Here is a 25125-nt window from a genome sequence, read left to right as displayed (position 1 = left end):
AAGGGCGTCACAAATGTGTCAGGGGCAGGACAGCTGTTATCACTGTCATGGAGGTGCAGAGAGGAGGCGGGGGCACTCCTGGACTGATCTGGTCTCCCTTTCAGAGGGATGGGCACTGATGAAGGTGTCATGCATCAGAGACTGGGAACAGTGGCTAGAATATCTTCTGGGGGAAAACTACCCTGTGACCTCACTGTGTGTTTCAGAAAGATGGAAGTCATGTAACTTATCTCTGTGTCTGGATGGAGGTTGAGGAGCTGACTTCATTCCAAGGAACTAAGGAGGTCAGTCAGGAAGTGTTCACATGGTCTGGTGGAGAGGGAGTTAACCTTCCATCAAGGGAGGAGTGTGAACCAGAGGAACCAGAATCACATCGGCTCAACGACTGTGGTGGGGAAAGACGTTCTGACCCAAAGCCTTAACAACTCCTTTATGTGTGTATTAGAGTCCATTTTGAAATCCACAATGAACGACTTCATCTGCTGGTCCCAACACTGCTCTGAATCTTTTAATCTGCTCTTCATTTCTGTGATGTGATGTCGTCGTCTTATCGTCCTTTATTGATCTCATTCTTTTATTCATCTCTTTATTTGCATTACCTTTTTCTGTTCAGTGTTTATTCTGTAATGTTCTTGATTCTGCTTGATTGTCAGAGCACTTTGTAAACTCTGTGTTTAAAGCTGCTGTAGAAATAAAGTTTATTGTAGTAAAAATCACATATTTGTGTGAAGCCTCAGCTTTAAGTATTTCTTTTAAGTATTCTGGAGAACTTCGGCACCTTTTCAGGTTATAAATTAAATTTGGGGAAAAGTGAGTGTTTTCCCATGAATACTGCAGCACGTCATCTTCAACAGGCAGATTCAACTTTTCAATTTAGTCCATCAGGGTTTAAATACTGAGGTATTAACGTGACTCGTTCTTTATCGAGCCTTGCATCTGCTAATTTCACTCCCCTTATCTCAAAGATTACATCTGATATTCAAAGATGGGGTAACCTCCCCCTTTCATTAATTGGCAAGATCAAAGTTGTTAAAATGAATATTTTACCAACATTTCTATTTTTATTCCAGTCAGTTCCTCTTTTTCTGCCTAAATATTTCTTTGACTCACTGGATAAGATCATATGTTCTTTTATTTGTGGTGGGAAATCACCGAGGGTTCGTTAAACTTTACTGCAGAGATGCAGACTTAGTGGAGGACTTGCATTACCTCATTTTCTAACTTACTATTGGGCTGCTCACATCCGTAATCTTTGCTACTGGTTCAAATCTCCTGAATCCTCTTGGTGTAAATTGGAGCTATCATCCTGTAGGGGATCTTCTATACCTGCTCTACTTTATTCCTCTTTACCTACAAAACCCTCTATATACTGATAATCAAGTGGTTCTTAACACACTCAAGATCTGGTATCAATTTAGACGGCAGTTTAAATTTGTAGCTGCATCTTCCTTGGGTCCTTTAAATAACAACCATTTATTTCCTCCATCACTTTTGTGCTCTACTTTTTCAGTGTGGTATGACACAATTCAAACATTTGTATGTAGATGGAGTCTTTGATAGTTTTGACAATTTGTCACCTCACTACAGCCTCCCTGTCACTCATCTGTTTCACTCTTTTCAGACTCGCAATTTTCCCCTCTTTACCTCCAGAACAGTGATGGGAAACCACGCTATCATTTGCTCCTCATCACAGAGGAATCATCTCTAAGTTGTATGATATTATCTTGGCTTTTAGCAATCACTCAGATGCTAAACTTAAGTGTACATGGGAAGAGGAACTAGGAATGCAAATACAGGAAGAGTCCTGGGAACAGGCCATAGAGAGGATACGATCTACCTCGTCTTGTGCTCGTCTTGGACTTATCCAATTTAAGGTCTTGTACAGGAGCATTTCTCTAAGTCTAGACTGTCTAAACTGTATCTGGAAGTGGAAGATGGCTCTCCTTGTCACCTTAGCCACATGTTTTTTCTTTGTCCTGGTCTGAAAGGTTTCTGGGCGGATTATTTTACTATCATGTCCACTGTTCTTGGGGTAAATCTCCAACCTTGTCCTCTGATTGCTATATTTGGATTTCTGACCCCTCACTTGCACTTAACTCTACACAAAAGGACATTATAGCTTTCACATCCTTACTAGCAAGACGTTCCTTATTGTTGCATTGGAAGTCTGCTAAATATCCTTCTATCTCCCGGTGGCTCAAAGACATCATGTTTTTTTAAAACTTGAGAAAATTAAATACACATTGAGAGGATGTACAGTCAAATTTTTCTACAAATGGCAACCCTTTATTTCCTATTTCACTAATTCAGAGGTATTACCTGATTGAATGTGTGTCTGTTACTGTTGTACCTTTTGTATTGCATAAATAACCAGTAATATGTGTGTTGGTCATGATGAGCTGAGTGGGGGCTTGGGTGGGGGGTTGTTCACTGTTTATTACACTGTACTCTGTTATTTGATTTAATTATTTTCTTCTACATTCTTATCAGAGTGTTTTTGTTTTGCTTTGTTTTGTTTTTTGGTCATTTTTACAGCTGTTGTGTATCCAGTGAGCTCATATCACACTGTTCAGTCTGTATATATCTCAGTCTGTTACATTTCACTGCACACATTTCACTGTTTGTCATCCTGGAATCAAATGAGGGAAATGTTCAGTGGTGTTCTGAGGCGGCACAATCACTGACATCTTTTAAATCAGCAGGAAGTCTTTTATTAATGCTGCCACCACGCTGTTTTATTTCAACTGCAGTTATTTACTGCTGCAAAGGATTGTGGGTATTTCTACCACTCTTTATTCCGAACAAACAGATGTTGGCCTGAATAAGTTTACCCTTTTTTTATTCTTGTGGACATCAGGTTTAAAATCAGCTGAACTACCCAGGGATTGAACCCACAACCTCCAGACTTCACAGCATCACTTCACCATCCTGAACTGAATGAGTGAAAATAACCTGCTTTGTAATTCATTTGCATTTTAACAACACACTGCTTGTGTGTCAATGGTTGTTTTGTCAATAAAGCTCTTTGAATTGAGTTGAGGCCGTTTGCCCAATCAGAGGTTGAGACGTCACACTTCTCGTATGGACCCAGTCAGCTAGCAGCTCTCTCTGTAGCCTCTTTCACACTGCCGTTAGCATGCGGGGATCCTGCGCCAATTCTCCGCACTCTCCTTTGTGTGAAAGTTTCAGATGCGGAGAGGGGGGAAATTTCGCTCCGGCGCTGATCCGCCTCTGGAGGTAGTATCAGGGCCGCATTAGTGGTGAGCCGTCCCAGTGTGAACGGATAATCTGGAGGCGCGGAGCGAGGACGTATTTGGAACATACCAACTCCAAATTTACACAGAGTGAAGATTGATGATTTAGACCTCGTAAATGAAAAATGTAACAATAAGTTTTTAAGGCAGTACTTGGTAAACACGCAAGCAGAACAAAAAGCTCACTCACCCTCAGAGATTATAACAAATCTGAAATATCGACTATTCGAACAAAATACTTAAGATTCCCAATTCCCCCAAAGTGTAAAGAAGTTCATTTTAAAACCATAAACTACATCTATCATTCAAATGAATTTATGAAAAGTAGATTTAAATTCATGGTAGAAAACTGTTATATACGTAAAACGAATCTGGAAACAACAGAGCACCTGTTTTATGAATGTGAGACGGTCCACAATTTGTGGAAATCCCTCCACGACTTCATATCGTCCGCCTCCAGAAACACTGACTTCTGGTCCTTTCAAAATATTCAAATCGGAGTAATCCTCGAAGACAAGAAAACTGAGTTCTTAGTGAATAATCTCATTATTATTACAAAATATTATATACACAAATGTCGGTATGCCAAATCCCTCCCTTCGTGGTTTGCTCTTAAGAATGAATTCTCCTTGTTACAAAACTGTCTGAAACAAATAAATAATCCCCATGACAAATAAACTGCACACACTTATAACAAAATTGAACCTTTCCTAAATCCCTTGTATTAATTAGTACACATTCCTGGGCTATATGTTCTACTTCATTTGTTTTATAATTTACTACCCATTTCCTTTGTTCTTTTTTATTTTTTTATTTTTATTTTGTATATCTACCTTTGCAATGTGATATATACCACAGGTAATTGTCATTTTGGTCTGTGAATTTACTTTAAAACATCATATACTGTTATTTTTATGAGAGTATATCATTTTTCATGTAATGTTATCTGTTTAAATAAAAAAAACAAACAAACAAAAAAAAAACTGTAACTGTCTTTTGCAACTTATATGAGGAAAACAAATACCACGTGGAGAAGCGTCTGTCCTCCTGACTCTTCCTCACATTTCTGCTCGAAAAACAGCGTCTGTCACCCGCAAACAGTGTTGGGAAGATTACTTTGGAAATGTAGTTGGTTACAATTACAAGTTACCCTGTTGAAAATGTAATAGTAGTGTAACTATTTCAATTACTTTCTCAAAGTAATGTAACTAATTACATTTGATTACATTTTGATTACTTTTCTTAATTTTGAATGAAATCTCTCAACTGTTAACCATTTTCACATTTTAAGACCTATAGTGTGTTAAACCTTTCAGTTCAAAGGTTTAACCATATATTATGAGTCTGACCTTCGGCCTGTACTGCAAAGGAGGCTCACTTCCTCACTAAATGGAGCGACAACGGGCTGATTTCAGCCAAGAGGAGCAGGTTGTTTTAATGGAGAGAGTATGAGCGATACAAAAAAGCCTGATCACAGCCTGAAGCAACAGTGTTGCTGCAAATATGACAAGAGGAGGCTGATTTTAATTTCTGACAGCTCTACACTGAGCTGCTTTTAAATATGAAGCTTTAGAGCAACAACAACTGTTGTTTTGAACTGTGTTTTATATTGTTTTCATATATTTCACTGATCGCAATTATAAAATGCCAGTGTGTGTTTTATTGAAAGCGAGGCTGGTGTGCGTATGAAAATAGGTTACAGTGGGTTTTTTAGGTGCTGTAACTACAAGCAAATCTCATGTTGTCTCTGTACAAAGACCTTTTTAAATGTGAGAAAACAGAGTAGACCTACTCAAGATTTGCGTTTGGGCAACACATAACAGGTAAAACAATTAATTTATTCATGGCCACATTAAGTTAAATTATCTGTCCTGCTGCGAGCGCACAACTTCTTTCAGTGGTGACTGACTGTATATAAAAGTAAATAAATGACCTTCTGACGCGAGTCGGATCAACAGCTGAGCAGCGTATCCCCTCAGCTGAACATCTGTAGAGACGCTCAGAGAGAAAGTAAACAGCAGCGGATCAGCGCGATCTCTCCCTCCGTACAAATGTTCTGATCCAGCTCCACTGGACTTTCAAAGTAAAGGTGACGTCAGCTGTAAATGACTTAAATAGTGAAATAGCGGCGCTTTTATAACCGATTTTATGATTAAACTCTGAACAGAACCTGGTCGGGACCAGGTTATGAGCTAAGCATAAGTTACCATGGTGATCTAGCCGGGTAAAAAGAGAGCCACCTTTGTAATACAGGGAAGCCTGGCTTCTGTCTGTATTAAGTGTTTTCTGTGTTTCCAGCCCAGGAACATCTTGTGCGCCGCCGACACTGTTGCTGCTGAGTCTGACTGCCGCCGTGCGGTTTGTCGGTTGAGTCGAATGGCACATGACCAGAGAGAGCCAATCACAAGTGATAGTTTTGGAAGGAGGATGTTGATATGAAAATAACTAAAAACAAACATGAATCCAGGGGGGCGAAAAACTATTTAATAAATCCGAGCTTTGGCGAATATTTTTCAAATGTAACTTAAGTCGTAATCATTGAAATTTCCAAAAGCAACTGTAATTTAATTACATATTTTCTCCCAGTAATGTAACGGATTACAATTACGTACATTTTGTAATTAAATTACGTAACGTCGTTACATGTAATTCGTACTCCCCAACACTGCCCGCAAAAAACTTTAACTAACCGAGTGTCTGTGACTAAAATTAATCACCGCGACCGTCAGCACTCCGGACCGAGACTTCAGGGAACTTTTCCCCAGAAAACAGCCTCCGTCCCCGCGAGTGTCAGAGTCAGACAGTCCTGTTTACTGATGGTGATTATGTATTTATGTAATTTAGCGCAAAAAACGTAACTCTGTCACTTTCCATGTTTGGTGGGTCAGGATCTCAATCACTACACATTATAACAGCATCCATATGATTATAAACTGTCCGCGGGTTTGGATTAACAGAGGGGAACACCAACGTCATCAACATGACGTGTACCGTCACGCCTCTTTAGGAGCCGCAGCGCCGGCTTTCTGTGTGAATAGAGCTCACCAGTGAGGTTCCAGAAGTGAAAATGCCATTCATATTCTGCATATAGATTTTGATTATTGGCCATAATGTCGTAACCATCCAAAGTAGACTCACCACGAGTTATCAGATTGTCAAACGATGATATATGATCCTGTAGAATTCACAAGTCCGTATGATATCAATCTTGTTTTGAGAAAAACATGTTTTATTCGCCATGTCATGGAGAAGTACTACACTACCCACAATCCTATAGTGTAACAGTGACGTCTCTGATTGGTGGAGCTCGCTGTTACCATGGAAATGTTTACCAAACCTGCAAATTTCATGTTAGCTAGTTACTGCTAACACTGAACTCTACGATCGTTTACCACAGAGCGACCATGATTTCACTTTCTGACCTACTGCGTTTATTTAGTGATGAGGAGAAGAGTTTATTAAGGGTTCACCTGAACATGAAATTTGCAGGTTCGGTAAACATTTACATGGTAACAGCGAGCTCCACCAATCCGAGACGTTGCTGTTACATTCGCAATGGTTTATGGGATGAGTAGTTCCTTTACTCTTAAGATAATTCTGTACTCAGTCGTGTACCTTTGCTTTTTTCTCCGTTTTCCAAAAAATTTTTTGCGCCGAACTAAATGTTTTATGGTCTTTTAAAAGTAAACTAAAAACACATCTTTTTTCGCAAGCTTTTAGTTAAGTTTAAAGAGTGTGTTTTATTTCTGTCTTGTTTGCTTTAATAATTTTTATTATCATTATTATTATTATCTCCCTTTTTAAATGATGATGATAATACATTCTTGTGTGATTTATAATGTCCTAAATGTTTTTTTTTATGCATGTAATGTTTTTATTTAATTTTTTTATCCTATATGCTATTTTATGTTCTACAATGTATCTTTGTTTTAATTTCTTGAAGCACATTGAGTTTACGCTTGCCGTATGAAATGTGATATATAAATAAATTTGACTTGACTTGACTTGACTTGACTTGTTGGTTCTGTGTGGACTATTTGGTCTCCGGCTCTTCGGTCCGTCGCCTGCTGTTGAACTTTAAAACTGGTCTGTAACAAGTGGAGCCACCGGGTCAGACAGAGAAAGAATTTTCTCACAGCTGTTTAGTTTCACGGACAACAGCCACAAAACACTGAGAGAAACACAATGATTGTCATTAATTTGTCATTACATAATTACATGTGTTAACAAACACCATCAAACTTTTAGTTTCATCATTAGAAACACATGAAACAAGTCAGAGTGTTTCAGGTGGAGTGTCGAGTACATTTGATCAGATTTTACTGTCCATTTACAACTTTGTTCACAATGATTCTTTACAATTAAAGCTGCAGACGAGTCAATGTTTTCTGTTTCTTACATTTCACTAATAGTTCTGGATTTTATTGGAACAAGAGCCAGAATTCAAAACAACACATGACAGAAAGTACAAGTCAACGCAATTTACACAATTTAATGGAAGAAGTTTAAAATGTAAATGAAGAATCTTTCAATCAGTTTGAATCATTTTGTACAAAGTTGACTGATGAATTTATTACAAGAAGCTGAAAGATTGATGTGACTGTGATCCTGTACAGACTCAACTGTTCAGCACTGACAATGTTTCTGTGACAGGAGGAGACTCTGCACACTAAACATCACACAGACTCACTGAACCAGAACTGGACCAGATACCAAATCCAGGATAAAGAGGTTCAGTGAATGTGGTGTTGAAGGTGTGGAGGTGGATCAGTGAGTCAGAGGAGACTCTGTAGAAGGACAGAGTGCCAGCAGGACAGTCCACATACACTGCTACTCTACCAGAGGAGGAGGAGGAGGAGGAGGAGGAGAGGTCTGTTCCTCTCTTATTGTGACAGACATAGTAACGACCATCATCAAAGCACCTCAGACGCCAGGACTGATCATTCAGTCCAAACACACAGTCTTTACTGCCTCCTCTCCTTCTGATTCTTCTGTAACTCACTGATATAGAAACATCTCCTCTCCACTCGACCTCCCAGTAACAGCGACCAGTCAGACCAGTTCTACACAGCAGCTGAGGACACCAGGACTCAAACCTCTCTGGATGACGAGGATATGACTGATCCTCCTCCACATGTGTCATCTTCCTGTTGTTGTCAGACAGTTTGATGTTTCTGTCGACTGTGTTTGTGTCGACTGTGAGCTCACAGGAATCTGATGGAGAGAAAAAGACACAACACAGCTGCAGTTATTAATGTGTCATCAGTGTGATGATGACATCACAGATGTGAATGAGTGATGTCACAGTGTTTTCATGAATGAAAGTAAAAAGACACTCACACTTCCTCAGACCTGGTGTCAACCATCGGACTCCAGCAGGCTCCACCCTGAAAGGAGGAGGGGGGTCAGAGCAGCACATCCTCTTTCAGCATGCAAACATGGACATGACATGACTCTCATACACAGAAACACAATCTGTCCATCAGGCTGCTTCTCCCTGTTCTCCCTGAACCTCTTCACCTCTGCCACTCTCCTCACACACTGAGAGTGAGCCACAGGATGTTGGTGTGTGTGAAAGAGGACCAAAACATCTGAGAACACACACAAACCTCCTGTTGGATTTATCACTTCATCTTTATTTTATTGGATGTTGTTGCTGTTTCCTGTGGGCGACCTTACGCTTGCTGTTTGATCCAATGTCAACTTGTGCTCATGTTTCTATATTATAGGACTTTTGGATTTGGATGTCAGAACTTTTGAGGTCCGATTCCGGGTTTAGTGCTTAAAAGTTATATTTTGCTCTTAGTAATTTATATTAGCATTCATTTATGTTGTCTTAGGAGGTTTTTCATTTCTTTTAGTACTTATTTTATTTATTGTTTCTTAGTTTCCAGCTCCAGTGTTCTCCTCATGGGGGCCATCAACACCGGGAGCTCTGTCTGGCCTGCCTACGGGGGTACCGTCCTGGGGGTTGTCTGGGCCCCGACAGTTGGGGAGTCCTGACCCAGAGCTTTATGGCCGTGGTATTGGCCCCTATCTGTCTGGGTCGGGGCAGTCTCTGTCGGTGTCCCCTGTGGACGTGGGCTTGGACGGCTCTCGGTGGAGATGGCTCCCATACGATGGTGTTTCCTTACTTGATCTATCAGTGCTTAGCCAAATTCCATTGTATCTGCGGGGGGTGGGGTGTATGTATCAGTGTAGTATGCTCAAGGGTGTGTGTGTGTGTGTGTGTTCGTGTTACATGAATGAGGGTGCGCGGAGTGGGGATGTTAAGGGGGTTTGTTTCATTTTCTTTTCTTTTAATGTAAAGCACTTTGGGTTGCATTTTTACATGTATGAAAGGTGCTATATAAATAAAGTTGATTTGATTTGATTTGATTTGATTTGAAGCTTGGAGGGCTTTTCTGAATCTCAGCTGCACAGTCTGCTTTTTGTTCTTGCTGTGTTTCTGCTGCTTTGTTTTACTGTGCAAAGAAACAAATACAATTTATACGTAATAAATCAATCAGAAAACATTGGACGTTGGTTCCCGACCTCTGCCACAAAACCAAGTGACAGAGACTCCCAGACTGTTTCCCTCCAGAACCTCACAAGTGTCACTGAAGCTGTTTGTGATAGAAACAGTTTCATGGTTTCATGTGTTGACATGTTCATGTTACTATAGTTTGGTGCTGGATTGATATCTGATGTATATTACAGCAGTAATAGTTACTGTGAGGAGAACTTCATGTCATGTTTGATGCCATTAAAAGCAGAAACAATGACAGAAAATGTCTCTTAGTCTGAAATCTGCTGTGGTGAACATGATGTGTCCAGATGTGACCAGAGGAACATCTGACTATGAAGCCAGGAATCTGTCTTTCTTTCTGTCTGTCTGTGGTTCACATGTCTCCAGAACCGTTCATCCAATCTACTTTATACTTGGCAGGTTTGTTGCTGATGACTCAAAGAAGTGCAGTGTTCAATTAGAATTCAATATCAGAATTTTGTAGGGCCGTGACAACTAACCCAATAAATCAATTATAAAAATAGTTGCCGACCAGTTTCATGGTGGATTAGTTGGTTTACGTTACGATGCAGGCGCTGTGGCACGGAGCGAGCTGCTTCACTTCATAGTCAAAGACGTAGAGCTGAAGATACGTCAGGAAAACACATTCAGTGCAGCAGTTCTGGTTTCCTATGGTGGGAGCAGTAAGCACGCCATTGGCGCCTCGTGTAGGTGATAAAACAGGAAGCCACTCGAAGTTGCGCCGACTCCTTTCTGAATCGGCTCCGTAACGCATTTGCAACATAGCGGAGGCCACGGAAACTACAAATGTTACTGAAGAGAAAAGTGTACCAGCCAGGTCATCAAAAGTGTGGCAGCACTTTATATTAAAGTCTTCAAAGAAAACAGCTACAAGATGTGCAGAGCTGATCTCATATGGCCCGGTAGCACCACATCACTGAGACACAATTAAACAATGTTTAAGACAGAAACAGCTTCCGTCTGTGCTCTCAGGTCTGTGATGGATCAGTGTCGCCCCCTGGTGGGTAATTAGCTGAAGTACGGTCAGAGACACTGGAGTACATCAGAGGAGGTTTTAGAATATTTCATGTCGTAGTAAGAGATCGTCTGAAGTGAAGTCTTTATTTCTTCACAATAGAAACTTGAGCACATCAGTTCTGTTAAAATAAATATGACATGTCCTTTTTATTCTCAGTGCATGGCTCAGTCTGCATTCACAATGTACATTTATCTTTTTATTTAATTTTCTAAATTCAAATCCAGATTAAAAAATGTCTTTATTGGTACGATGTCTAACATGTAATCTATTACATGTTTAACATGTGTTTCTCTAATATGTTTCTACTTTTCACATGTAGTGAGGAAGTGCTGCTCTGTTGTTGTTGTGTTTTATTGTACAGGCTTGATCTGTATTTGCGCTTTACATCAGCAGATATGAACTAAAACAACAAGGTGTGTACTGAGTTCACTGAGCTTCATGTGAATTGTGCTACTGTGCAAACTGATATGATATAATATTGTGTCTGTCACTTGACAAAGTAACAAGTCAACATGGTGACTACGTTGTGAGGAAGGACGCCCCATGACACCACAGCCAGCAGCTGTTCTGACTGATGGTATCCTCAGTATGCTGCTGACACACATGAGGCCACTATCAATAGTGGAGGATGAAGGAGTGCTATGTGCACTTTAGAAAACAAACTGGATTTTATTTTTGCAAACTTCATGTAACAAACATTTTAGAGGTGTGAATCTTCACCTCACGATTCCACTACGATTCAGCTGTCAACGACTCTCGATGCATCTCAGTGTTCGTCATCCTCAATGATCTATATCACTGCACACGGCCACTGTTCATCATTTATATTCCCCTTTTATTCTGAAAGTCCTTCCAATATTCAGACTACAGCAGTCTACAAAATGAAAGCTGAATCTTTTCAATCATCAAACAAAACCTGTCTCCATCTGCAGCGTCTTTCACGTTTGTCTACAATAATATAGTTTTCACATGGCAGCTTTAAGATCCAACATTTACTGACTCTGCTGCACACACCTCTCTCAGAGTTGGACAGCAGAGTTGACAGCAGCTCCTCAGATCTCGGCTGATTAGCTGCTGTAACAGTTATTATTTATGGCTGCAGACGTTAGCTTCAGGTGAAAATGATCAACGTGATCAGTGATTGTTGTGAGGCAGAAGTCTCGTCTAGTTTGTGCTTCACAGCAAGTTCATGAAATCTAATGTCTTGAGATGTCCGTTTAAAAAGATACTCTTTTTTAATCTCTCTCAGATGATCTCTGCCTCCCTCCAACATCCCTCCTACATCAGTAACTTCAGTCAGAAGTCCTCCCATAGTTCAAAGCGTGGGAGCAACGTCGTGATGATACTTTTTTGTCCAGCTGAGGAAAATCAACATGAGCTGCAGACTCTTAGTGATGCACTGTCTCTGCATCGTGATGCATCTTATAATGGAGACATTTCATCACCTTTGATACATTTATGTTGCTTTTACAATTTGAAGTTGTTTGAAAGTGAACTGAACAAGACTTAAGAGGAAAATGTAAGAGCAATGTTTTATTCTTTTAATAAAATGCTGGAAGTGTAAAAAACAAAAAATCTGCTTTTGTCTTAGGTATGTTGAGTCTAAAGCCAGGCTTCTCTGTACTACAAAGGTGGCTCTCTTTTAACCCGGCTAGATCACCATGGTAACTTATGCTTAACTCATAACCTGGTCCCGACCAGGTTATGTTCAGAGTTTCAGCTTAAAATCGGCTATAAAAGCGCCGCTGTTTCACTGTGTAACTCATTCGGAGATGGCATCACCATATGAGAACCAGGTGGACCTGGGAGCAAGAATAATTCGGGCAGCACTACGACGTGAGTGGCTTCTTCGAGATCGCACTGATCCGCTGGCATTTCCTGATGAAATTCTCTATGAGCGATATAGATTTTCAGCCGAGGGAATACGGTACATTTGCTCACTTATTGAGCCGAGTGTCAGGAATGCCACTCGAAGAAGCTGTGCGCTCACTGTCGGGCAAACTGTTTGTGTAGCCCTTCGTGTTGTTTTGCCACATGAACCTCCTTACATTCAGTTGGTGATGCAGAAAATCCGAGCAAGAACACACACTGACAAAATGATGGGGCAGCTTGGCTACATACCACTTTGAATGATGTTTTTGTATTTGGCTCTGACTTGCTGCCATGTCCGACTGATACGCACACTCAGCCTCGCTTTCAATAAAACACACACGCGCATTCTATAACTGAGATCAGTAAAATGTGAAAACAATATAGACATCATTCAAAAATGAAAAAAGATAGTTGTTGCTTCAGTTTATTTATTTTTAAATGGATGAGGGTTAATATGTAAAAGTTGCACCATGTTGAGCTTTCAGAAATTAAAACACTAAGGGCTTAATATAATATTGATCATAATATTAATCATTGTTATCTTACGCATTTACACGGTCAGCAGTTTTCTGCCAGCGGCCCTTCCTCGCTCTATTGGCGGCGAGAGAGTTACTTTTTGCCGTGATGGTTTCTTTGAATTCTTCATAGCCTTGCATAATAAGAATCTGCTCATCTTGAGTAAAATATGTGGCCCGGGATCGATTCATTTTCGCAGGGAAGTAGAATAATATGACATCAAACGCCCCCTTTTATGTGAACACGCGCAGAGCACAAAGCAGAGAACCGGACTTGACAAAGTAAGTTGATAACCACCGTCGCAGTATCGTTTAACTCTGATTGGGGACTTGGGGCTTTGTTGAGCTGCATCATGAGCACAAAGCCTGGCTATGTTGAGCCCCCTTCGCAGTACAGGCCTCAGCTTAGAGTGAAACTGAGTCAGCAGCTACGAGCCAGGCTGAAGTAAATTACAACAGCATTAAACCAGAGGTCCCCCAACTACTGTAGAGAGCTGCAGCTCTGCACAGGTCACATATCATGTTAATCAGTGGAGCAGATGATTGATCACTGAATGTTTTCTTATCTTTTGATTCTGCTGGCGGTGTAAAACACTGAATCTTTTCTGCCCCTGCAGGCTGTTATAATGATAACTACCACACTGAGGCAGAAATACACTGTCAGTGATGATCTAGAATGTAATTACTGCAGTATTGATAAAGATTCATGTCAGAACCATTTAAAGTTCAAAGTCAAGCACTTTGGCCAGAACACTGATTCTCCAGTTCAGGGAAAGAGTTTCTAATACATTCAATGATTAAATTAATGTATGTGTCACAGAAATCTTTTGAATTTGAGGTTCAGTATTTTCTGATCAGACATCTGATACAGCGAGTCTATTGTTATTTGTCATCATCATATCCTAACACTGCGATGAAGTGGTGGAAATTCGACTTATTGTTAAAGTTTTGATAATCCTTTGCAGTCAGTGTGGAGTGTGAAATAATTTGGATGAGTGATTCATCAGCCAGCAAAACCAGAGGACAAGAAATTAAACAGCGACATTATGAATGAGCACTCAATTAGTCTGAAAAAAGAGGTGTAACTTTAGTGTTTGTGCCAAGGCTCTCCTAGTCGCTGACCTTGGTCCCTTCTCTCATTTTTCCTCTCTTCAATAGTAACTCTTGGCTTTAAGCTATGCTGCCTTTTTTTCTGAACTGAATTGAACAAGTGGAGGTGAAGTAAACGAAGCAGACCTCCCGAAACTGAACATCTACAGTCGAGATACAGAGTCTCATGCTAGCCCCTTTCACACAGAGAAGTCGCATGAACACCACAGCGGCAGTTCCCCAATTCTCCGCTGTTGGTCGTTCACAGAGAGTAAAGCATCTCTGCCTTAAAAACTAACACATAAGCCGGCGCTGCGGCTTCTAAAGAGGTGTGACGGTACACGTTATGATGATGAGGTCTGTGTGTTTTCAAGGTGTTTCCCAAATGTCCTTCTGTCAATCTAAACCCGCGGATAGTTTATAATCATATGGATGCTGTTATAATGTGTAGTGATTGAGATCCTGACCCACCAAATTTCCTTGAAAGTGACAAAGTTAAATTTTTCGCTCTCAAGTACATAATTAGATAATTACCATCAATAATCCCGATGCTGTCTGATTCTGACTCATGGGAAAAGAGGCTGTTTTCTGGGGGAAAGTTCACTGAAGTCTCGGTCTGGAGCAGAGCATGTGAATGGAGCTGAGCGGCGAGAATTTCCGCTCTCCGATCACCTAAAATTTCATTCAGCTCCGGTGAAATCGCTCCACGCTCGCTCATATTTAAAAGAGGGAGCAATTCTTGACGTTGCACCTATATGACCTCTCTGCTTGCTTTTTGAAATATTCAACGAATGACCTGTGATGTAGGCTAACCCTTGAAGGCAGACGTGAGTCTGGACTTGTGCATGCCCTCTCTCTTTTTCAGGCAGAGATGTGATTTAGAGTCGGAAGGACAGACGAGACGACAGACGGGAGGACAGATGCTTCTCCACCTATAACTGCAGTATTTTTTTCCTCATATAAGCTGCCAAAGACAGTTACAGTTACTACGTTACTTTTGCTTGTTCCTGTAATGTTGCTTTGTGAGACATTTCTATTTATTTAGTTGAGTGAAGGACCTAAGTTAGTTGAATGAAGGACTGACATGTGCCGATCAGTGCCAGAGTGAAATTTCACCCCTCGCCACCTCTGAAAAATTCTCAGAGGTGGAGGCGGAGAATTGGCAGTGTGCAGTGTGAATGGAGCTACTGACTGTCTGTGGCTGCAGCAGGACTCTACATACCTGAGAGTGTCCAGTCTCCAGCCTGGATCCTCCAGTCGAGCAGACAGCTGCTTCACTCCTGAGTCTCCTGGATGATTGTAGCTCAGGTCCAGCTCTCTCAGATGGGAGGGGTTGGAGTCCAGAGCTGAAGCCAGAGAAGTACAGCCTTCCTCTGTGATCAGACAGCCTGACAGCCTGCAGACACACAAAACAACACACATCACACATCAGCTGAGGGTCCTGATAATTCAGTGCACATCTGTGTTTAAGGGATTTAACATTTATTATATACATCGTCTTAGTTTTCAATAAATTAATAATTAGCACTGAACACAGAGTATTACTGAAGCTGATGGATATGCCATTAGTTTTGCAAATATTTGGTCATGAACCAACATATTGTACATATTAAAATGATGTCCTGATGATGGCATTAGATGAAAAGTCAGACGATCACTGAAGCAATTACAGTTCATCCTGAGGGGAGCATGAATTCCAGAATCCACATGACAACCCATCCAATTGTTTTTGATAAATGCAAGTCAGGATTAGTGCAGAATAGACTGACTGACCGATATTTTAAATATATACATAGATTAGGGGTGTCATTGGTTTTGTTTTGTTACTTTGATGAGTGAAGGATCTGTTAATTTGTCAGACTGTGAAAACTGTCAGAACATCACACTCCTGTCCACACAGATGTCGTCTCACCTCTGTTTCTACCTCTGTTGGAGGGTCAGAGGTGGAATGAAACCGTCCCCCCATTCCACCATTGTAACTTTCACACCCACAGTGAGGTGGAATATCGAGATATCAAGAATCCTGCCTTGAAGAGGCAGTGTGAAAGGGGCTTCTATGTCTCTATCTCTCAACCCAATCACTTGAGACAGATGGCGACAACCACTAAGTCTGGTTTTGCTCGAGGTTTCTGCCTGTTAAAAGGCAGTACTTTCTCAACACTGTGGGGAAAATGTTGGGTCTTTTAAATAAATTGAATCATATTAGGAGTGTGACCAAGACCTGCTCCAATTGTTAAGTTACATAAAATAATGAAATAAAATAAAGAATGCTGACCTGAGAGTTTCAAGGACACAGTGTGGACTCTTCAGTTCAGCAGAAAGTAGCTTCACTCCTGAATCCTGCAGGTTGTTGTTACTCAGGTCCAGTTCTCTCAGACTAGAGGACTGGGAGCTGAGAACTGAGGAAAGAGCTTCACAACTTCTCTCTGAGAGGTTACAGACACTCAGCCTGAAGTGTGAACAGTAAAAAAAAAGACATTTACATTATTTATAATAACATTGTAGCACATGTGAACTTGCTTTCTGTTTTACTCTAAAATGTCAGAGATATGAAAAATCACCAAGACTAAATCTGGACTAAACAGACATGAAACAATAATAAGCAGCATACTTTCAAAACACAAGAGTTCTGACAAGAGAGAGAGAATTTAATTCAAACATTTAAGAAATACAAAAATAATTTGAGACAAACTATGGACTATCTGACCTGAGAGTTTCAAGTCTACATTATGGACCCTTCAGTTCAGCAGAAAGTAGCTTCACTCCTGAATCCTGCAGGTTGTTGTTACTCAGGTCCAGTTCTCTCAGACTAGAGGACTGGGAGCTGAGAACTGAGGACAGAGCTTCACAGCTTCTCTCTGAGAGGTTACAGCCACTTAGTCTGCAGTGATGTTGCTAGGTACGCGTCCTGCGTCCCTGACGCATTAAAATATGAAAGGACGCACTAAACCCACTATCCATGCGTCCCAGGGACGCACCTCATTTTTCCCATGAAAAACGATACATTGTGAACATAAAACAACTCGTGTTTAACCCTTGTATTATGTTCGTTTCTCCCCCCTTACTTTGGTGTTCCCGGTCAAATTTGACCGGTCAGGTTTAACTGCTCTTAAATTACCACAAAAAACATAATTAGAACATAATCATTTACCAAATGTTATTTAACACCCTTTAATGCTGTAAACAATGTTTCCAACTAGTTGTGAACATGCATAACTGCAGTGAATATACAAAGAATAGACACTGAAAATTATAATAATAATCAAAACGGAGACCAGATTCTCAGAACATCAGAAAATCAACATGAATAGTCATCTGTGTGTGTGTGTGTGTGTGTGTGTGTGCGCCTCTGTCTCAACCTAAAATGTATGCTTCTGGGTGCATTTTGATAACATTTCCGTATTCTTTTGTAAATCCATCAATAGCTGTTTTTCTCAGTGTGAAATACCCCCACCCATTGTCTAGCCCTCGAAATTGAAAACATAAACTGGAGGAACGCTCACCAGCCTTGGAATAGGACACAGGAGTGGCATTGTACAATCAGGTTGGAGTGTGCCTTGCAAACATAGGCATCACATTTGTAGCTAACTTGTTTTATTTATACTCTCTTGGAGGTCTACCTGGTCCAACTCGCTCCATGTGTCCCCAAACACACACTTCCCCCCCAGGTTTGTCATGTCCAGTATAATTCCCTCCATGGATTCTGGTAAAAAGAGTTGGAAGCTGGACTTGTTGTCATCCACACGAGATATTACGTATCGTGTTGGCCATGGCGTCATCCTTACAATGTTTTCCACTCTTGCTCTGCCTCCTCTGTCCTGGGAGGAAGAATACCAGAGCAAGTTGCCACCCTTGGACTGGAATGTCACCTCAAGTGCCTCTTCTTCTCGTGCCTCTTCTCCATGTGCCTCTTCCTCTGGAGCCTCTTCATCTGTTGACTGGTCAGTCTCATAAAGGTCTGGATCAAAATCAGGATGGATTTTGTCTTCCATTACTGACACATCTTCCTCTATCTCCAGTTAAACGTCCATCTCGTCTTCATCTGATTCAAAAAATCGGTCCAGAGCCTCTATTACAGTAAATTTCCTACTCATAGTGGTCACAGAGTCAAATGACAGAAAGGCACAAATAAAGTTTTATATAGGTTGTCTATGAGAAGATAGTCTATTCTGTAAAGTGTGGTTCACGTGTAGGGATGGGCACATAAGCATGGGAAAGAGATCGTTTCCTATAACAAACACCTAATTGTTGAGTTTGAAATGTGTAAATCGGTATATATTGGGCCTTTGAACAGGTATGATACATTGTTAGATCTGGAGAGTGTGTGTGGCTCCCAAGTGGGCATATAAGCGCGAGAAAGAGACAGTTTCCCATAAATGACATCTAATTCTTCAGTCTGGAATGTGTGGCACGCGTGGGGGAATATATACTGTGTGTGTGTGTGTGTGTGTGTGTGTGTGTGTGAGGGTGGGATGATGTTTGTGGTTGTGGATGTAGATGTGTGGGTGTACATGGGGATGTTTTCCATCTAAGGAATGAACATAATCTAGTATTACCCATTCATTTCATATGCCGGTCAATTTTGACCGGGAACACCATGGGTGTTACAAAATTGATTAGATGACTCAAAATTCGTTGAAAGTGCTGATCAGAAATTTTATATGTTCAAATGCCTAGTGTGGAGGATATCATAAAGCCTCGAGACAATCAGAAGAAAAATAAAATGTTTAGGATCTTATGAAGTTGTAAATCGGTCAGTTTTGACCGGAACATCATAGGAGGGTTAATCACAGTAACTGACAAAAGAAACCTTGTTGTTAGCAGACCGGACAAGCGCTGTTTTAACCCTCTGCGCTTCTAGTCGGCGCAGACGTGATCCCCTGTACAAAGTATCGCGACATGCTAATTTAGCCGCTACCAAAACAACTAGCCCGTCACCGCTGATTTCCTTTCAACCAGGGGCGTCGCACCCGTGGGGGGTGTGTGTGTTTTAACACCCACACTTTTCCCGTTGAGAGAGTTCAACATCCACACTTTTTCTGCAGTTTTGCTGTAAACACATAAAACTTAGTCACTTTCTCCGGTCGCTCTGTGTCTGCGCTCGCTGCAGCTGCCTCCTCTCCTCCTCCCTCCTCCTCTCCTCCCTCTCTCCTCTCCTCCCTCCTCCTCTCCTCTCTCCTCCCTCTCCTGTTGCTGCTTCAAACATGACACCGGCTTTGGGACTGACCGGCTGATGATTGGCTGTTCTGCCTTAAGTCCCGCCTCTCTTGCTATGTTCAATTTATTGTTCAGCTCGTGCTGATGAGGCGGGAACTACCGTAAAATACCAAATAATAGCCGGGCGTTTATTTGTCTCAACCACTTAACAGACCAGGCGTTTATTTGAGACAGGCGTTTGATTCCCTCCTCACAAAAATCCGGGATGAAAATGTCACAAACTTCTCCAGCTTCTCTGTGAATTCTCTGGAAACAGAGAGCAACCAAAAACAATGTCTGTAAAGTTCTCTGATGATTATAAACGTTGATTACTCCTGATACGTTCAGTAAACAGGTCGACACCAAACCACATGATTTGTTTTATAATGTTTTTATGTGTTTACAGCTGCTAATGTATGTAACGCTGTTACTGTGATGACACATGACAGTTAAATATTGAATCTGTCTATAATAACCACATCCTGACATGTAACTGTGAGTTTTGATAATCTAACTACTAATAATAACAATCATGACAAAAAATTAACAAAGACTGCCGATCAAGATAAGAAGCTGCAACTGGCAGTGAGCAGCTCTCTCTTCTGTTAGCAGTGAAGTGACATAGTCCATGACAGAACATTATAAAATAACATGTAATGGTAAAAAAAAAAGTACAGTTGCAGTAGGCTTCTATTATAAATATGATATTATATTTTAATTAAACGAATCAAGACAGATGTCACATTTACATGTCAGGGTGTGGTTATTATAGACACAGATTTAATATTTAAGGGTCATTTATCATCACCCCCCGACCCAAAATTGTTTTTAAAAAAAACACCACCACCACCATCATCACCACATCCATCCCCCGCACTTTTGAAAAGCTTGCTACACCTCTGACTTCAACAATTAAAAATACGAACTTCATAGTAAGTAAACCCACGTTTGCACTGCTCGATGCTGTGCTCATTCGTGTCGATTATGTTTTAACGTTTAAGGGACGTGCTGTAATGAATTAAATAAAACATAATCCGGTGGTGGTGATGAAAACTACATTGAATGACAGCCACCATTTTGTTATGCCCAAACGGTGCAGGTCAGCAGATTATTTGAATTTTAATAATTTATTTTGGTGCTATTTATGTTGCTACAAAAATGCTGTTTGATTTGAATGTCATATGTCATGCCACTGTGACAGTTGTTTTGCAATAAACTTTTCAGATCTGGAAGTTTAATTTCAGATACATTTTGAACATACATGAATATATCCGTTCATTATAACCATATCATACCACCATCAAAGGAGTTTAATACTCAATAAAATTTAAGAAATAGAATAATATAAGAAAGAAAGACATTTTTTTCAACTGGGGAGTCGGGACCCATTGAATTTCCCAGGGACCCACTCAACTCACCACCTGTGGGTCCCGGGGACTCACTACATTGAAAACCTATCAACATCACTGAGTCTGGATAAAGAATAATTAAGTAAATTATTTCTATTTAGGTAAACAACAGCATAATAACTGAATTCTGAAAAAAACTTCTCCACACTTACAGAGCTTTGTTGGAGGCTTTGACCACAGGCAGCAGCCTCAGAAGAGCCTCCTCTGAAGCAGAGTATTTCTTCAGGTCAAACACGTCCAGATCTTTTTCTGAAGACAGTAAGATGAAGACCAGAGCTGACAACTGAGCAGGAGACAGTTTATCTGTGGAGAGACTTTCTGAACTCAGGTACTGTTGGATCTCCTCCACTAGAGAATGATCGTTCAGTTCATTCAGACAGTGGAACAGATTGATGCTTCTCTCAGGAGACAGATTCTCACTGATCTTCTTCTTCATGTACTTGACTGTTTCCTGATTGTTTTTTGAGCTTCTACCTGTCTGTGTCAGCAGACCGCGGAGGAGATTCTGATTGGTCTTCAGTGAAAGACCGAGGAGGAAGCGGAGGAACAAGTCCAGATGTCCATTTTGACTCTGTAAGGCCTCGTCCACAGCACTCTGGTAGAAATGTGTTGATTTGCCTCCAAAGACGTCAGACCACCGGGATTTTGACTGCTCTTTATCTGACAGTAGATTGACTCCAGAATTGATGAACGTCAGATGGACATGAAGAGCAGCCAGAAACTCCTGAACACTCAGGTGGACGAAGCAGAACACCTTGTCCTGGTACAGTCCTCTCTCCTCTTTAAAGATCTGTGTGAACACTCCTGAGTACACTGAGGCTGCTCTGATATCGATGCTACACTCTTTCAGGTCTGATTCATAGAAGATCAGGTTTCCTTTCTGCAGCTGCTCAAAAGCCAGTTTTCCCAGAGACTTAATCATCTTCCTGCTCTCTCGAGTCCAGTGTGGATCTGTCTCAGCTCCTCCATCATACTTGGCCTTCTTCACTTTGGCCTGAACCACCAGGAAGTGGATGTACATCTCAGTCAGGGTCTTGGGCAGCTCTCCTCCCTCTCTGATCTTCAACACATCCTCCAGAACTGTAGCAGTGATCCAGCAGAAGACTGGGATGTGGCACATGATGTGGAGGCTTCGTGATGTCTTGATGTGGGAGATGATTCTGCTGGCCTGCTCCTCATCTCTGAATCTCTTCCTGAAGTACTCCTCCTTCTGTGGGTCAGTGAACCCTCTGACCTCTGTCACCATGTCAACACACCCAGGAGGGATCTGATTGGCTGCTGCAGGTCGTGTGGTTATCCAGAGGCGAGCAGAGGGAAGCAGTTTCCCCCTGATGAGGTTTGTCAGCAGCACATCCACTGAGGTGGACTCTCTAACATCAGTCAGGATCTCAGTGTTGTGGAAGTCCAGAGGAAGTCGACACTCATCCAGACCGTCAAAGATGAACACAACCTGGAACTCTTCAAAGCTGCAGATTTCTTTGGTTTCAGTGAAGAAGTGATGAACAAGTTCCACCAAGCTGAACTTTTTCTCTTTCAGCACATTCAGCTCTCTGAAAGTGAATGGAAATGTGAACTGTATGTCCTGGTTGTCTTTGTCTTCAGCCCAGTCCAGAGTGAACTTCTGTGTTAAGACTGTTTTCCCGATGCCAGCCACTCCCTTTGTCATCACTGTTCTGATTGGTTCATCTCTTCCAGGTGAGGCTTTAAAGATGTCTTCTTGTCTGATTGTTGTTTCTGGTCTGTGTGGTTTCCTGGATGCTGTTTCAATCTGTCTGACCTCATGTTCATCATTGACCTCTGCAGTCCCTCCCTCTGTGATGTAGAGCTCTGTGTAGATCTGATTCAGAAGGGTTGGGTTTCCTGCTTTAGCGATCCCCTCAAACACACACTGGAACTTCTTCTGAAGGTTAGATTTAAATTTACGCTGACAAACTGCAGCAAGATGTTCTAAATGGACAGACGACAAAAAATATCATTAAGTTATTTATAAAGCAAATATGTCAAATTCCTTCCCCAAAAGATTCATCATCATCAGACTTCAGTAAATGTCTCATTTATCCATCATGTTAAATCTTTAGAGAAATCCTCTTACTGCTCTGCAGACGGTCAGCCAGCTCCTCCTGCTTCATTCTCCTCAGGAAGTGAAGTGTGATCTTCAGAAATGCCTCTCTGCTGCTCCTCCTCTGCTCTTCATCCTCACCGCCCAACACCTCCTCATCCTCCCTCTGAATCTCTGAGCATTCTGGGTAATCTGAACTCAGAACCTTCCGGACCTTCTTCAGCTCGTTCTTCACAAAAGTGACAATGTTCTCCTCCAGCAGCTGAAACAGAATATTATATGAATGACAACATTTAACATCAGATCCATGTTGGACAGATTCACCACTGGTCTGTAAAGTGCAGCATGGAGATTATTGTGAACAGACTGGATGTAAAAGTAGTTGTTGTTCATGTACAGACCATAAATATGGAGTCCAGGTGTGTCTGATGCTGCTGGACAGACGGACCTCTGGGAACCTCTGAGCTCTCCTGGTCGACTCTGTGGAGGAATCATGAAGAATCAGTCACACTGTGCAGGCTGTTCTTTCTGAGGAGGCTCAGGTCCTTCAATGTTTGCACTAGGCTGCTACGGATGTTCTACCAGTCTGTGGTCCAGTGTCATATCTGCTGTGGTGGATGGGGAGGTGGCATCAGCAGCTGTGGTACAAACAAATTGAATAAGCTGGACAGGAAGGCCAGCTCTGTGGTGGGGATGGAACTGGACAGTCTGGAGGCTGGAGCAAAACTAACACACCAACAAACAGTGAGGGGAAAACACTGGCTTCATGGTGTGCTCCTTTGCAAGCTGGAGGTCAGCATTTCTGTCTTCCAATCTAAAAGCGACCCAGTGGATCTGATCGGAGTAATGTGGACGCTCGGTGCAAACAGGTGTTTGAATGGAAAGTCTGTGAACTTCAGATCAACTACAGCAGCTTATATAACAGTTGAGGGCAACTGTTTTTTCTGCACATTTCACAAATAAACACTATATCAAGTCAAACATGATGAAGAGTGTTGCCTGCGTACAATCTGATTTAGATTTATTTGACAAATGTCCACGACTGACATGTCAAAACTTCTGTGGTCACATGACTGAAAACCAGACTTGATGACTTGATGGAGGAACATAGTGGAGTCACTTTGTTAGCAGCTAGCATCTGTTAGCCTGAATAAAATCACTATGTTACACTCAACCAGTCATAAGACAAATGTTAAACTGGACTGAAGAGATGAAGACTGGTTCTACTGGGCAGCTTTCACATGTGAGAATATAAATGTACTAAAGAAGAACAATGCTGAAAAAAACTAAAAGTTTAAACAAATGTCTCTGAATAAATTACATAAAACATGGATCAATCTTATTTTCATGTTATTAACCACTCACCTCTTTACAGCAGGTATTTGTTGTCCTTTAAAATCAATGGGACAACCCATTGACCCGTCACTCTCTAAGGACACATAGCTGAGTCCTGGTTCAGATCCAGGTCTAGGTCCAGATCCAGGTCCAGTAGAGGCTGGTCTCCTGTTGGACAGAGAAGAAGACCACCAGAGATGTTAATTCACTTTCTAGTCTTCAGACACAGAAGCTTCTGTCCATAAAATAGTGGAAAACATCAGGAATAAACCTTCAGAGAATATTGGACCAAACTAATTCAATAAAGTGAAATGAAGAGTTGAAGACTGGTTCTATTGGGCAGCTTTCTAAAGTGAGAAGATACATTTAAGTGAAGAATAACGAAGCTGATAATAAACATCAGGTTTCAAAAAACATCTTTCTCCACAGTTAAAACATGAATCAGTCACATATTAATGTTATTAACAGCTCACCTCTTTACAGCAGGAGGTGGTTGTCCTTTAAAATTAAAGAGATGATCATTTGACTGGTCACTCTTGAAGGACACACAGCTGGGCTCAGGTTCAGGTCCAGGTCCAGGTCCAGGTTCAGGTCCAGGTCCAGGTCCAGGTCCAGCTCCATGTTCAAGTCCAGGTCCAGGTCCAGGTTCAGGTCCAGGTCCAGGTCCAGGTTCAGGTCCAGGTCCAGGTCCAGGTTCAGGTCCTGGTCCAGGTCCAGTGGTTTTAGAGGGAGGGCCTCCCTCCTCTCTGTCCTCACACTGATTCATGCTGCTCATCTCACACACACTTTCATCTGGAGAGGAAACACAAATCATTCATCTGCACATCAACTGAAATCAGCCTTTGGGTC

General features: G+C 41.4%; 1 pseudogene; it reads right to left on the bottom strand.

The window, feature by feature from the left end:
• Positions 1 to 7941: 7941 nt before the first annotated feature.
• On the bottom strand, positions 7942 to 23417 carry LOC115577616 (NLR family CARD domain-containing protein 3-like; annotated as a pseudogene).
• Between the last annotated feature and the right edge of the window lie 1708 nt (positions 23418 to 25125).

This window comes from Sparus aurata, unplaced genomic scaffold (genome assembly GCF_900880675.1).
Source record: "Sparus aurata unplaced genomic scaffold, fSpaAur1.1, whole genome shotgun sequence".
Taxonomy (NCBI): Eukaryota; Metazoa; Chordata; class Actinopteri; order Spariformes; family Sparidae; genus Sparus; species Sparus aurata.
The sequence above is the reverse complement of the archived record's forward strand: the minus strand, read 5'-3'. Positions and strand labels throughout refer to the sequence as shown.